We start from the raw sequence: 15,710 nt of genomic DNA, 5'->3' as shown, positions 1-15,710 counted from the left end.
GACCAGAAGTATTCGACCCGTTTTGCCAGAGACCCTACTGCAGCAAGAGGCCTTGTCGGTGTCTTCGGGAGATGAGGATGTGAGAGTAGCTGGCCCTGCGGACCTCGGGTTACAAGAGATTACCAGGCCTCTATCCGGGAGCATTCCAGGGTCTACCCCTCTTCTTAATCCGCAGTCACTCTTGTCGCTGGAGGTTTTATCCATGTTACAAACGTTGCTGAAGACACTGGACGAGAGGCTACCTCAAGCAACTCCGGCCAGGTCGGCCATCGATGAACCGGGCCCGCGGGTGGAGACCTCTCCGCTCCACACCACGAGGAAGGAGAGTTGATGGATTTGGACTCGGACAGTAGAGCCTTATCGGATGTCTCACTTCCCCCTCCAGGGATCCAACCTGGGAGTCTGAAGCGGAATTAGAAACCCCGAGAAGCCCGGCTCAGCCATCTTCCCCGGACGACATTGGGTCATTTCACACCATGATGGCCAAGGCTTGTACAGAATTTGGGTTGGCCCAGGAAGAAGAGAAAAAGGACTGTTTTCTTTTCGACCACATGGGAAAGAGAATAAGGTCAGTGTTTTCAGTACCCATCCTGGATCATGTGTGGAAGGAGGGATTACAGACCATGTGCCACCCTTTCTCAGAACTGGCAATAAAAGGTTGCCTGGAGAAAAAATGTAAGGCCCCAGAAGCTACCCCCAAGTGTCTGTCCTCCCAACCAACCCCTGACTCGGTGTCGGTGGCGAGAAAGGCAAGGGCCCAGCACAAGTGAACGACCCCTCCCCCCCCCTGGAAAGTGAATCCAGAAGACAGGATGCCTTCGGCAAAAAAGTGCTGTCGGTAGGTGCACCCACAGTGAAAGCGGCCAATTCTCTGGCCATAGTAGCCAGATACGACAGGGAGATGTGGCACCGACTGGCTTCTATGATGGAGCAATCTTCCGAAAGAACATCATAAGGCGGCGAAGTTACTGGTCGGGGAAGGTGAAGAGGCCTCCAATCATGCCATAAACATCGCGGTGGACCTCGCGGAATTGGGGTTTAAGCAGGTGAATAACGGTGTGGTTCTCCGAAGGCAAGCATGGCTGAAATGCACCGACTTTAGACCAGAGGTGCAATACAAGGTGCTGGATATGCCTTTTGAGGGAGACCTTCTGTTCGGCGTGAAGGTGGAAGAGGCCCTGAAGGTCATGAAAGAGGACTCGGGCAAGGCGCGTTCCTTGGGGGCCCTCCAAAGTGGTCGAAGTTTCAGGTCTTTTCATCCCTTTAGGGGAGCATCGGGAAACTCCAGATTCTCGGCATCGAGAGACGGATCCTTCAGTAGGCCAGCATACCCCTCCCAGGGATACAGACGGGCTTCTCAAGCGGCAAAACGACGCCGAGACTACCAGGCCCCCAAGAAGAGAACAGGTTACTCGTCGACGAGGAATAAGCAGACCAAGGACCAGCAATGACGGGCATCGGAACGTTCTGGGAGGCAGGGTATCGTGCTACATCAATGAATGGGAGCAAATAATGTATCAATGGGTATTGGACACTGTAAGATACGGACATTCCCTGCAATTCAAAAGCAACCCTCTGCACATTCCACCGGCGTTTGTAGCTCAACCCCATCTGAGCGTGTTGCAGAAGGAAGTAGCACTTATGCTACAAAAAGGTGCTATAGAATTGGTTCCGTCGTGGCAGAGGGGTCAAGGGGGTTATTCTCGATACTTTGTGCTGAAAAAACCAAACTGAAAGTGGCGTGTCCCATTCTAGACCTGCGCAATCTAAACAAGACGTTGAAAAGCCTAAAATTCAAGATGCTCACTCTCCAGGAAGTGATCCGGTCAGTTCAGGAAGGGGACTTTCTGGCGTCTCTGGACCTGCAGGACGCGTACTTCCACATACCAATGTGTCGGCGACACAAAAAGTTCCTAAGGTTTGTGGTAGGACGGACTCACTACCAGTTCACAGTACTTCCTTTTGGGCTGAAATCCTCTCCCAGAACGTTCACAAAATGTTTGGCCCCGGTGGCGGCCTGGCTGAGAAGGCAAGGCCATCATGTATACCCGTATCTCGACGACTGGTTGGTGAGGGAGTCCTCCCCTATGTCGACTCACACAAGTTTGCAGGCCACCATGCACCTCTTACAACAGCTGGGGTTTGCGGTAAACTTCGAGAAATCCTCGTTAACGCCGTCGAAGCTTGATGTTCCTGGGCGCACAATTCGAGAGCCAGCCAGGGTTAGTGAAGCCATCCCTCGACAGAATCACCGAACTCAATCGATTTGGCAGGTCAGCTGAAAATCAATACCAGACTATCAGTGAGAAAATGTGTTGCTTCTGGGCGCTATGGCGTCCTGCATTCCTCTGGTGGGCAACTGCTGCCTGTTCATGAGGCCGGTTCAAGAGTTACTGGCGGACTGGTGGACGCAGGCCCAAGGGCTCTGGTCGGACAAACCGACAGTCGACGACAAGCTCCTACTAGCTCTTCAGTGGTGGCAGAGCTTTCAGAATCTATCCAGAGGGGTAGCCCTACATGAGCCAGAGTTTCGGCTAACCATAGTGACGGACGCGTCCCTGACAGGCTGGGGAGCACACATGGGCACTCTACAAACGGAAGGTCGTTGGTCTCTGAGGGAATCTCTCCTGCACTTCAACGTTCTGGAACTGAGAGCAGTGCGCTGGGCCCTGAAGTCTTTCCTGCTGCACATCGGAGGGTCCATAGTGAGAATATTGACGGACAACACAACAGCAATGTTTTACTTGAGGAAGCAAGGGGGCAAGCGATCCAGAACCCTTTCCACCGAGGCTCAGAAGGTGTGGCATTGGGCTCTGAAACACGATATATTCATCGTAGCTCATCGTCTTCCGGGAGTAAGGAACGAGCAAGCAGGCTCACTCAGCAGAAAAATGGACCAAATCCACGAATAGGAGATAGACAGCGTTCAGTTGTCGAAGGTCTTCGAGAAATGGGGACGGCCTCCGCTGGATCTCTTCGCTACGAAGAGGAACAAGAAGTGTGAAATGTATGCCAGCAGGTGGCCACAGGAAGGTTCTCTGTGGGAAGCATTCTCCTTCCCGTGGACGGACAAGTTCCTCTATGCCTTCCCTCCGTTCCCTCTTATACGGAGAACTCTGCAGTAGATACGCAGGTACAGGTGCCGGGTCATCCCAGTGGCACCGTGTTGGCCGAGGCAGCTGTAGTTTTCCGACCTGCTTCACCTGTCAGTGGATCAACCAATAACGTTCCCAATCTCCTGTCCCGGGACGAAAAAACAGTGTGGCATCACAATCCAGACAGTCTCAATCTCACAGCTGGGCTCCCGACTTTTCGGAATTTGGTGCCTTGAGCATTTTGTCGGATTGTCGGAGAATCCTGCAAGCAGCGCGGGTCCCTTCCACCAACAAGTCGTACGAGTGTAAGTGGAAAAGGTTCTGTACGTGGTGTCAAGGACAGACGGGAGTGCAACCTCTAAGGGTAACTCCAGCTTCTGCCGTATCTGCTACACCTGGCGAAGAGCGGATTATCTTTCATCAATAAAGGTACACCTGGCGGCCATCTCTAGGTTCACGAGGAGGAGAAAGTCATCTCCCTTATTTAGTGACAGGTTGGTGAACCACTTCATGAGGGGTTTGTTCCGACGTTCCCTCCGGCTAAACGTTTTCCACCAACGTGGAGCCTTAATGTGGTGCTAGCAGGGTTAATGAAAGCACCCTTTGACTCAATGGCTACATCATCGATGAAGTTCTTGTCATGGAAAGTGGCTTTTCTAATAGCTATAACATCAGCTAGACGGATCTCGGAGTTGCAAGCGTTGGTCGTAGACCCGCCTTACCTAAGGTTTTTTTTATGGACAAAGTGGTTCTGTCAACTAATCCTCGTTTCATTCCGAAAGTTCCTACGGCTTATCATAAACACTCATCCATTGTCCTGCCCACCTTTTTTCGCGACCCCCCTCATCGGCTGCGGAAAATGTCCTTCATACCTTGGACGTAAAGAGAGCTCTAAAATTTTACTTTCATCGGACTCAGCAACTTAGATCTACGCAACAACTCTTCGTTGCATATGGTCCTTCGGCGAAAGGAAACGCAATTTCAAAGCAGGGACTGGCCCGATGGGTCTCGTCGACGATTGCCTTCTGTCATTCCAAAGCGGGGAAAACCGCTACAAGGGCGTCCGAGAGTTCATTCCACAAGGGCAACTTCGTCGTCGACGGCATTGTGGGCAGGAATCCCGCTGACAGACATTTGCCAGGCGGTGGCATGGTGAGTGCCTCACACGTTTACCCGCCATTACTGCCTCGAACGGCAGCATGCAGACAAGATACAAATGGGAAGAGCAGTCTTACGCCATCTGTTTCAATAAGGTAAGTCCTTTTCAAGAAGGGTCTGTACTTATTTTGATGTATGTGTGTGTGTGTATATGTGTGTACTGGTGCGTATTTTAAATTGCCATTTTACGTAAGCGTGGTTCGCTATACACATGCTTAGGAGGGTGCCGGATTGCATTCACACCTCCTCTTTTTCAGGATCACTGCTGTGTGTCTATTCTAAGCATGTGAATCCATGAAAGATCCAATGCTGGAGAAGGGAATAGTTTCTTACCTGTAACTCCATTTCTCCAGCATTGGTATCTTTCATGGATTCACATGCGCCCGCCGGCCTCCCCGGAATGCAATCGTCTTGTATAACCAGGTTTTCACCCCATTCTGCTTTGGAGGGGTCGAAATCTGAAGGGAGCTGCGGGGGCACAGCATTTATACCGCTACGTCCTAGTGGGGTATGCGTGGGCGGCCCCAAAAAGACGACGTAGATGGGACACAAGTGTCGGAAGTTTTCCTATGGGAAACGGCTTTATAAGCGTACCGAGGGTTCCCAGTCTGTTGACGGGGAATATTCTAAGCATGTGAATCCATGAAAGATACCAATGCTGGAGAAATGGAGTTACAGGTAAGAAACGGTGTGCAGTCATAATGTCGACAGTCAAAATGTCGACAAATAAATGTCGAAAAACAATGTCGACAAACAATAATGTCGACATTTTTTCGAAATTTTGTATTTATTGTATGAATAAATAAATATATATATGACTAAGATGTGTTGAGTGTGAGAGGGTGGTTGGGGTGGGTGTGGGGGGGCGGCAGGGGGGTGTTGGGTGAGGTGTTGCTAGTTCTAAGTGACATTTGTTTGTCGACATTTTTTTTTGAAAAAATGACTTTTTACATTATAAGTATAGGATGTCGACATTATTGTTTTCGACATTTTTTTTTTCGACATTATGACTATAAACCGTAAGAAACTATTCCCTTTTCCAGGATAACACTTTCAAATAAAAGACCTGTGCCCTTATTCACATCAGACAATGGTCTAGTCCTTTTCAGTCAATAGGTCTGTGGTGGCTAGGTAGCCTCACACCAGTAGGACCTTGTTTAGCCCATCCCCAATTGCTCCTCCCACTTTTCATTCACATGCGCAGGTTGTTGCATACTTCTGGTGCCAATAAACGCCCTCCAGGGGTCTCCCTAGACACCACCAACTTTCCAAACTGGTTGGGCCTTGTGCCCTGGGGAGTTGCAGGCTTGGCTGACCAAGCTCGCTGCGGAGTGGCAACTTGGATTGATTCTCCCACTCTGGATGGAAATTCACTAGAAACCAGGGGAGCAGAAGCATTTACATCAGGCGGTGGAACCGGATCTAATTGGACACTTGATTGCAGCGGCTCAAGTTGCTTGCCCACATTCAGCTGGGGTACCAATGACCGCAAGAAAAATCGAGAACCCTCAGAGTTCAGATTTACAGCTGATCGCTTTTTAGTTTTCATCTTTAAAAATCCTCTCATATTCCATACGTTCATCCCAGAGAGTTTAGGCATGTCCTTAGTTTTAGTTCTAGGGCCCAAGGGGTATCTGGTGGCAGAGCAATGACTTGGAGTCACTTTTTCTTGGAGTGAGGTCTGTTTCCTTCTGGAAGCTGACCAGCAATTGCGCCTCTATGGGCAACAAGTTCCCTTTTACTGTCTCATGATTTTGTATTCTTATTAGTAATAATGGTTCCAGGATCACATAATGATACTGTGCATTCATTTGGCTTCAATATGTGACTGAATCAGCTTCTGGTTTATCGACCTCCCAACCTCCCCTTGGAGATCAATTCAGTTCCTCTAATGTTTGGTCCATTTATCACACTCGGATTCTGCTTTTCGACTAGACTCTTTGGACCTTTTAAGATGTTTGTTTGTGTCAGCCAAGCCACGAGAGAACAAACTCCTTAGCTGTGGCCTTCAGTTTTATGGTCTCAAATTTGAAGAGAAGCGATTCCAAAAGTACTGCACTGGATTTAGTTTCAAGCTCTAATAAAGAGACCTTCCAAGCTCTAATAAAGAGAGACCAGTACACAAAGAATCTGGTTAATTTCCACTAAAGAGTCTGTCCACGGGGGCATGTGTTAAATAAATGCGGTGTTCACTCATTTACTGCATACACTAAGAGTACATCGGACTTGTCGCAGACCACATGTAGTGTTGGGGAAGTGATTGAGGAGAGAGTGAAATCAAAGTCTGGTGCGTACCTCCGACCCAAATCAGGTGGTGGGTCCAGATAACTGGATGTCACGTTAATTCCAATTGAAATAGATGGTGCTTTGAATGTAACTCTAGATGAGAGTAGGAGTTTTGGCGTTGATGCAGAAGTTCTTGGTTTGGGATGTAAAGAGGTTTTTATGAATGCCTTTGGTTTAAAAAAAAAAAACCACATTAATCAAGCCTTGGGAATTAGCGTATGAATTCCTAATTTCTCGCTCGTCCTCAACCACCAAGGCATGTCTTGGACCTATACCAGGACTCGCTCCGTCAGTTTGTGATGGCTGGGAAATACCCAATGGTGACGTGCAAGCACCCTCCCGGAGGGAGGCATCGGGATATTAGCCACCGCCAAAATCTCCTCATCTGACTAGTGCATGCTCTTCTCGTTTGGTGGCATCGTCAGTTTTTGACTCTCAAACCGTACATAAGGGGGGAGTCGCACTCTTTCTACTTTAGCCGCAAGCTCGTTTGAAATTGCTAATATTATTCAGTGTCCAGTGCTCCAAAGAAAGCAATAAAGAGATGTAGTAGTCTCATCCACTCTGCTCCAAGATGGAGGCGACTTGCACATAAAATAAAGAGACCCTGGTGTCCCAGGCCACACTGACTTCACGGACTGCCACTCTCTTGCTGCGCCGCAGTAGCTGGGGGTTTTGAAAGTGAACTCCTCCTCCTCCTCCAGACCAATGAAAACAGCAAACAGACTGCCTGACAGCCATGCAAGGAATGCTCTGCACGGACTGCCACTCACTCGCCACTGCAAAAAATGCAGTGTTCACTCATTTACTGCATACACGACCATACCAACTGCATGGTTTGGCCACATATTCAAGACCTTACTTAATGCACTGTTGCATGTACACAAGTATGGAAGATACCGACCGCATACTATGCAGCAATACCAACCGTATACTGATTTTAAAATGCCCACTAGAATATATAAGGTATGCTCACTCATAAAATAAACATTTGAAGTCGATTTATTTTAAATAGTTTATATTAGATAAACATTACATATGCCCAATGCATGAAATAGACTATTGTCTGCAGTGTTTAAATGTACTCCATCAGACCTAAAAATGCTGTTACTTTTCATGTTGTAGTGAAATATGCAATGCAGCCCATGTTATTTCGAATAGCGCCTACGGCCTTTGGTATGTCCTCAAAGCGCTGTGGAATGAACAGCCTTCGGAGGACCAGAGGTGGGAAGGAGGATTTCAAATGCATGTGCATTTTTAACCAACATGAATGCAGGTAGGGAGTGGGTAGGTCCCTGAAGAGTGGTGGGTGCTGTGATAGACTATGAAGAGAGTCGAGGAGACTTATTGTATACAGCTGGACCGAATTGTGTGGGACTTGGCAGCATTCTGTTGGAAGTGGTGATGTGTGTTTTGAAGTAGAGTAGCGAATGTTGCACCAGATTCAAAATGCATACTCAACCCGGCGGCAGTGAAGAAAAAAGCAATGTGTCCCAAATAAACAGTAAGATTCAGCATGCATACCCCACCCTGAAGTCCTGTAAGAGGAAATTGCAATGAGGGCCAGATCAACAGTAAGATTTAAAATGCGTGTCCCACTCTGAAAATGCCAGGTGTCCCAAATCTGCAGCAAATCTGCAGCAAGATTAAAAAAAATGGTTACCCAACCAGGAGGCAGTGATGTAAAATGCAATGTGGCCCAAATCAACAGAATGCATACCCCACCCTGAAGTCCTGTAGGAGTAAAATACGAGGGACAAATCCACAGCATGTGGAGGAGCAGATTATCAAAGTTCAAAATGTGAACAGGCCCAGCCCAGGGAGCACAGTGGGAGAAAAATGCAATGTGGTGAACGCAATACTAACAAGATCTAAATGCGCCAGTACAACCATGACGAAGTGTGTTGCTGCAGATGGCAATGGCTGTACCTTTTAGGGCTGGAGCAAGCAGGGATCGAAGGTGCCCTTTGCCTGAACTATTAGCCGGCTGTCTGGGCAAGCCTGCCCTGGTATGCCCTTCTAAAAAACCCAGCTTCTGGGGTCACCTGATGCACTTCAACCACCAATCCGGTATTGGGAAGGACAGGCCGGGGGAGAGGAGGTGGGTCCTGGGTCATGGAGGCAGGCAGGAAGAGCAGGAGAGTGTGAAAATCTAGGCCCAAGGCCCTGCGATGAAAGTATCCAAGGATACTTGCATTAAGTTGGCGGCAATGTGTCCTTGGGAAGCACGGATGTGCGGAAAGGGCTGGATCCTGTGCGCACAAGAAGGTGGCTAGGTTGGGGGTCACCTGATGCACTTCAACCATTAATGTGGCCTGGGGAAAGGCAATTTTGCTTCCTAGAAACAGAATAAAACACTTTCTCAGGGGTTCGAAATTAAAATTGGATAAGTAGGAGCAAAAAGCAACTTCTGGGCATCCTGCATTGACCAGTGACCAGGAGCTAGTACATAGCACTGCGCAAAACTAACTTCCACATAAAATGCAAACATATTATTTATGATCTTTCAGTGTTGTAAAGAGGTATCCTCATGTTTATTCATAGATTGTCCCAACACACAGAGTTAAATTCACATAGGTGTGTGTGTTCATCATAAGTCGGTCTTTGGAGCCAAATGTAGCTGTTGTGAAGCTAACGAGGCTCCTCTAGGCTACTAGCAGGAGCTAAATGGCTCCTTGCTCCCCTTAATTTCGTACCCTGACTTTTTATATGTTTACACTGCTCACTTTCCTGTAGCCAAGATCCTTGATGCCACCATGTAACAAAATTTGATCTGGTATTTCGCCACTTTGATGAAGTACATATTAAATAATGTCCCATTTGGCACCATGATGTCCATGCCACTCAACTACACATTCTAATGACACCATTGTAGGCACTTGTCTCATCATTTTCACACCAAAGGATCCAAGAATCGCGTTCTGTGGCTGCATTTAAAAAAAATAAACATGACTAATTACACAACACATATTAACGTTGTTCATTAGGCTAAACACGTCTTCACACATATTGAACATATCAACTAGTACATAGTACAATGCAAACTAGGCACCTTTTTATATACACTTTCTAAAACTTCTTGTTCCATTTTGAATCTACTGCAATGGTAACCTTTACAAATGTACTGTCCACAACACTCAATATGGTTTTTAAACTTTGTATCCAATTTCCTGTTATGTTTATGTCGTTATTCAGTTACCATAATTGCAAAACGAACCAGCATGTTATTTGTTACAAAACACAAGCGCATAAAAATAAAACGGGCCCATACACCGGTAATTTGCCCACTTACATTTACTGACACCTACTTATTCACCAGTAAACAACATGCCCACTCTGATGTCTTTATACTTTAATGTAAAAAAAAATATGCTGTGGGCTCCATATATTTACTGTATAACAACACTGCTACAAGTAAAACAATTATGTTTTGTTGTTTTACATAGTCAAGTGAAACTATACAAGAACCTGGCCCATGTAAAACCAAAAACTATTCCATTTCAATTACTCACGTGCAAGTGAGGGATAACTAAGTCTGCGTAACATAGCCCATGCTGCTGAATTAACACCCATGTACTTTGCTGCAGCGCTTACATGGTTTAAAATGGGGGGTGGGGAACCCTTCGGCGCAAAATGCCAACCAATCCCCATACAGAAATACTCTGCCACACTTCTTGTTCAACACCCACACATGCCAGCAATGCGCAAAACCACGTCCATGATAACATTTAACTTTCATTGAGATTATTGAATGATGCAGACAAAAGTGCACCTTTTTAAAAGTGGACAAAATATTATGAACGTATTGATGGCAGCATACCACTTATCTTCACAAATGAGGGTATTTTATATCTTAAAAGCATATATAAACGAAATGGAACAGCAAACCTTCGGTTTTGGAAAGGAGGCTGGTTGGTAGATGTATCATTTTTACACTTTGTTTGCAAGTGAATGTACTACGTATTTAAGTGTAGCTTACTTTCTGTAAAATAATTTTACTTTAAATTAGGTACATTTCTTACTGTGAGCACAGTAACGCATGCAAATTAATGAAGCGAATGCTTGCATTATGCTTCTAATTTGTTTTTTACAAATAGACTATGTATGTACACGTAACTACAAATATGTACAAACACGGTATGCCTCTACCTGTATACCTGCATAAGTAAAATATGCACAATTACTTATGTACACAGAAGTTAACCTACATTCATACACTAGCAGTATACTATTTAAACATTTAAAAGGTGTATGTTATAAAGTTTTTCAAAATCAAGTGCATATTGAACCCCGTCTTTTTAAACCATAACAAATGCAGTTGCAACATGTACATTCAAACACAATGTATACAAGTTACTATAGTACAGAAAAATTACAAAATGCTCATCGCCCAACCAGGTCATATAGAGCAGCATATATTATGCTAGCATTGTGAATTGCTACTCTGCAGCCAAAAAAATCATATGACAAGTAGGTAAGGTAAAAATATTAATTGCACATTTCTAAATGTAGGATTTAAATGCAGACTTTATTTCTAAGTTGATTTAGCTTGTTACAATTTTAAAATACAATTTATTAATTTGTGCTCTTTACACTACAAAAAAACTCATTACATTTTACAATGCCTAGTGAAAAGGTGAATACAGCGCAGGGATTACTTTTTAAAACAAGGTCCACATGTATTATTGTAAATGTTGTATAGAGTACTGTACAATATCTATACATAGTTATAATGCAAATGTCACAATACACATGCTTTTTAACATGCACATGTTTTACTATAACGTAATTGTTTCAATCGCTAAAACATTCAATTTTTGTGAAAATGATAAATACAACTTTCAATGAGGCTTATAAAGCAAAAGGGGGTGGGGTGGAAGAAACCCCATGAAGTGCATCACCACGAAACCTGTAAGTAAAAACAGCTTTTATTACAAAGTATAATAAACATCTGTATACAACTAAAATGTCTGTGCTTTATTTAATTTCAGCTGGAAAAGATAGGCTTGAAAACAAACCTGAAAAAAGTAAAAAAATCCCACAAAGAAACGAACCATAAATATTAAAACTAAAAAGAAAAGCAAACATTATTTTAGAGAGGAAAATAAAAAGGGGAAATGGTCAATACTTTCCTAAAGTCACTAGTATTGTCAAACCTTATTAGAACTACTACAAACCTTCAACCTACCAGTGATATAAAGGAAGTGAAAAATGACAGTCTGTCATTACTTGATGCAGCAGGAGCATTTTCTAATGGAAAACTTGAAACTATTGGTAAAGAACATAATTGGAAAATTAAGAGAGCAAATAAAACATCGGCTGAAGCCTTTGCACAGAGACTAGTGAAACATCAGGGTCAACTCAACTTCTCCTTTTTAAAATCTTTGCTTTCACCACAGTGCTACAACATGGTAAGTGTACTTTAACATTTTTTTTAAAAAAGTGGTGTTGGTTCTTAACAATAAGAACGAAGTAATAAGTATTAAAAACCTAAAATAAACCAGTCAAGCATACAAACCTTTAAAACCTGCAAGTATTTAAATGCAATTTATTAGTTGGCTGTTGGGACCAAAACAAAAAATGTTCCTTTTAATATGACAAGTAGCATGGAATTGTAATTAACTGATATAATCTTGCATTAAAGATTTTCTCTTACATGGTTATTATAAAACCTTCTGGGGGGGTAAAGAATAGCAGTACACAACGTTAATCATTCCAAAAGATATTTTATTTTGATTTTTAATATTCAAGGCATTGAGTACCATTTCACTGGTGAACAATTTATCATCTGCAGGCCTGTTTCTCACTTATTTGCAGGAACTGTTGTCTCGCGGACAACTCTAAACACATTATACAAGGGCAATACAACTCTTAAAGGAGACAATGTGCCTATGAGTATTTGTTATGCTATTATATTCTTTCTAGTGTTCTGGCACAGCAGAATGAAGGGTTGTATACGAATTTTTACAACTGTTCGAATTACAATTGACCTTTTCACAATTGACCGAATTGTGAAGGTCAATTGTAACATATATGTGGGGGGAAACCTCCCCACAACCCCCCACCCAACTCCAACCCCCCCAAAACATAGATATCAATTTTGACCCTTTAAAATCGGTCAATTGTTAATTCGAACAATTGTAAACTAACAATTTGGGTAATACCGAATGAAGCGTGCAGTTTAAGGAAATGGGAGAAACATGCTAGTGTTATGTTCTGTGACAAATGTAAAATATAAATGTAACACATTTGGGATGAAGGCCTCTCATAGCTGATGATCAAGAGCAGCCGGGTACCTGTCCTTTAAAACCAGTGATCTAGGAATAATGGTCTCTGAGAATAGAGATTTCAAATTCAGTAAATACTCAAACTCCCCTGTATTTGAGCCATTCAGCTAGCTGAATTACTGGAAAAAGCAATCGTTGGAAATGCACAGAAAATCTGTATTTTTTTCTTCTTTTTTTTCTTTCTTTTTAATTAGGACCCTCTCATTCTCCCTCCCAACCGCTGTGCCCAATGCCCTTCCCTGGCTTCCACTGCTCTCCGGACCCCATGTCTGTCCTAATCTTTCTGCTGAAAGGGATTTTTCTAATTTATGGCAGTGTTTTTCATATTTGGACAGTATTGAGAAGGGTCTTTGGCTTTGGCTTCTCTGTAGAGAGGTTCGTGCCTGAAGTGCTAAATGGGGTCTTGTTCACGATGCTGAGCGAATGAGATGAGACCTGTTGAACATTCACCATTTAGGTTGGAGAGGGGTGAACATTGGTAATGTTGGTAAGTTTCTTCAAATCATTGTGTGTCTTGCATATGCAATTTGCTTGTCTTTTCGGATTCTCATTTTACAGGGTTCAAAATACTGATTTCACTAGCGGGAGCTAAAAGCAGCTCCTGGTATTAGTCATCACTCGCTAAGCACGAGCTACCTCTGTGGAGCCAGAAGCTGTTACATAGCATCCAGCAAATGTGAATCCCTTAAAAGATGTGCAACTGTAACTTTGTCAGATATATAGGACCAATTATGCTTTAAATGGCTTTTAGATATGCCTTGATGCTCATTTATACACATTCCTAAACACACACATTTAATGTCACATAAGTATGCTCGCAATGCAGATGCTGGCTGGGGGAGCCAAAAGTTGTGCTTGGTTGTGTCAAGGCAACCCCCGCTTTTCTAGGCTATATCCAGGAGCTAAAGAGCTCCAAGCAATTTAGAACCCTGTTTTACCGTGTTTATGCTTTTTTAGCTATGCTTAATTTTAACAAAGCGGAAAGCGGCTTAATTCCAGCTAGGAGAGAACATCTCAATAGCATATGAAATGTAAAGGGAGATGGATGTGAGAGGCATTTGGAGTCTGTGTTTATCTGGCAATGCTGTGCTGTCGTTATGTGATGGTAAATTGCTCGGTACCCTTTTCTAGAAGTCCCTCCGATTATTTTATGAGTGTATTAGGAGCCAAGCTGCTCCACTCGTCCATCGCTTACCAATGGTACCTCCCCTACAATTATGCCTCTGTGTTGGTCTCTTCACAAGTGATTGTGAAAGAGTTTCACCATAGAAGTGTATAGCTAATGTTTGGTTGGTGGATGAGAGGAAAACCATTAAACCAAGAGGAGCACATTGGCACTATCAGACAGGTGGGAAATTATCAAGGTTAAGTGTTTGTGTATTGTGACGAATCAAGAGTATTCATCCCTTTTTCCCAAGGGGGAGCCACTCCCCGTTAGGGGTCTGAGCAAGTGCTACCTCACAGAGGTGACTACCCCTTAGGGGACAAAGACTTCTGTTACCAAAGGTAACTCAGTATGCAGGACATTTTGCATGCAAGGCAGTCCCATGTATGGAGACAAACTGCTGTGGCCTCCTTCTGTTTGGCTGTAGCTAATGTGGAAACAAACGCCTTGTCTCCAAATAAAGGAGATATCACTAAGTAGAAATGGCTTTGAAAACAGGACGAGGAGGCCCAAGCGGTGGAGACAGCTGTACGCAGGGGAAGTCCCCTGATGTCAGAAAGCCAAGGTGGAGTGGAGTGGAGTGGAGTGGAGCCACGTAGCCTGCTGTACTCCAAGAAGCAGGGAAGGCAATTCAGAGATGCCAGAGAACCGGCATGGCATAGACAGCAGGATAACCACTGTTAGGATGGAATCAGAGGAACCGTTTGAAGAGGTTGCGTGACCATGGATGTGCCGTTGTGGGACCTGGAGCCCTCCTAACTATGCTGAAACCTGGATGCTTGGAAGCAAGGAAGGCTTCTACCCGCCGTCGTTCGGGGAACACAGCAAGCCACAGAGGAGCTGAGAGGGGAGCAGCCGAAAAGCGAAGAATGACCATTGACCTCCAGAGCGTGAGCAGACTCCTGCAAAGTTGAGGCTGAAGCAGGTATGGGGCTGTGTGCTGGAGGAGTAGGCGGCCACCGGGAGGGCTAATAATTAAGCAAAGAGGAGACTATATATGATTGTCTTCCAAATATTAATGGAAGAGTGACTGAGCAGAAGATATTTGAGGAGACATTCAAAAGCCTAAAGCAGGAAAAAGGTTGGAAAGCATTAAGGAAGTGGAAAACATTGTTGTGGGGAAGAGGGAAAACTCCAAGAAGTGAGTGCAAGATGGACAATTGTTAAAGTGTGAGACCCCTGCAAGAAAGGTTGTGAAGCATATTGCCTGCTAGGAGTACAAAGTAAAGTACACCAAGGAAGAAGGAACTTGGTAAAGCCATCTCAAAGGTGGGGAACATTCAAAGATAATTCGGAGGAACAGCCCAGAGCGAAAGGAAGTGTTTCAGAGACTATATTAAAGAGGACAATATTAAGGGTCATTTGATCAGGAAGACACGACTCAACAATTGGGAAGAGCTGTAGGAGCTCATGAAAGACATTTCAGTACCAGAGGATATCACCATAAGGAGTCTTTTTGTGATACAAGAGACATTTAGATATTACAGACTTGTATGAAACGAGAAGACCCTGGGAGAAGCTGCAAGACAAAAAAACAAAGGGGTGGCCACCAGAAGAAGTTTCTTTTGGGCCCAGTTTAGTTGGTATTAGTGGTACAGTCGGATATGGTTAGGATTGGACTGAGGCCACTTTTTGATTTTCGACTGACAAGCACGTTAGTTTATTTTAGTTTAATTTAGTTAGGTAAGGAATTCCCCTATAGTGATAGGGCAAGCTAGG

At 44.3% G+C, this 15,710-nt stretch overlaps 1 protein-coding gene across 3 annotated transcripts in view; it reads left to right on the top strand.

Moving 5' to 3' along the window:
* HPF1 (histone PARylation factor 1) overlaps nt 1-15,710 on the top strand; it is a 281,970-nt gene that overhangs the window by 22,205 nt on the left and 244,055 nt on the right. The window lies entirely within an intron of this gene.

This window comes from Ambystoma mexicanum, chromosome 6q, assembly GCF_040938575.1.
Source record: "Ambystoma mexicanum isolate Mex_15411 chromosome 6q, UKY_AmexF1_1, whole genome shotgun sequence".
NCBI lineage: Eukaryota > Metazoa > Chordata > Amphibia > Caudata > Ambystomatidae > Ambystoma > Ambystoma mexicanum.
Note: the sequence above shows the minus strand (reverse complement) of the source record. Positions and strands in the feature narration are given on the sequence as shown.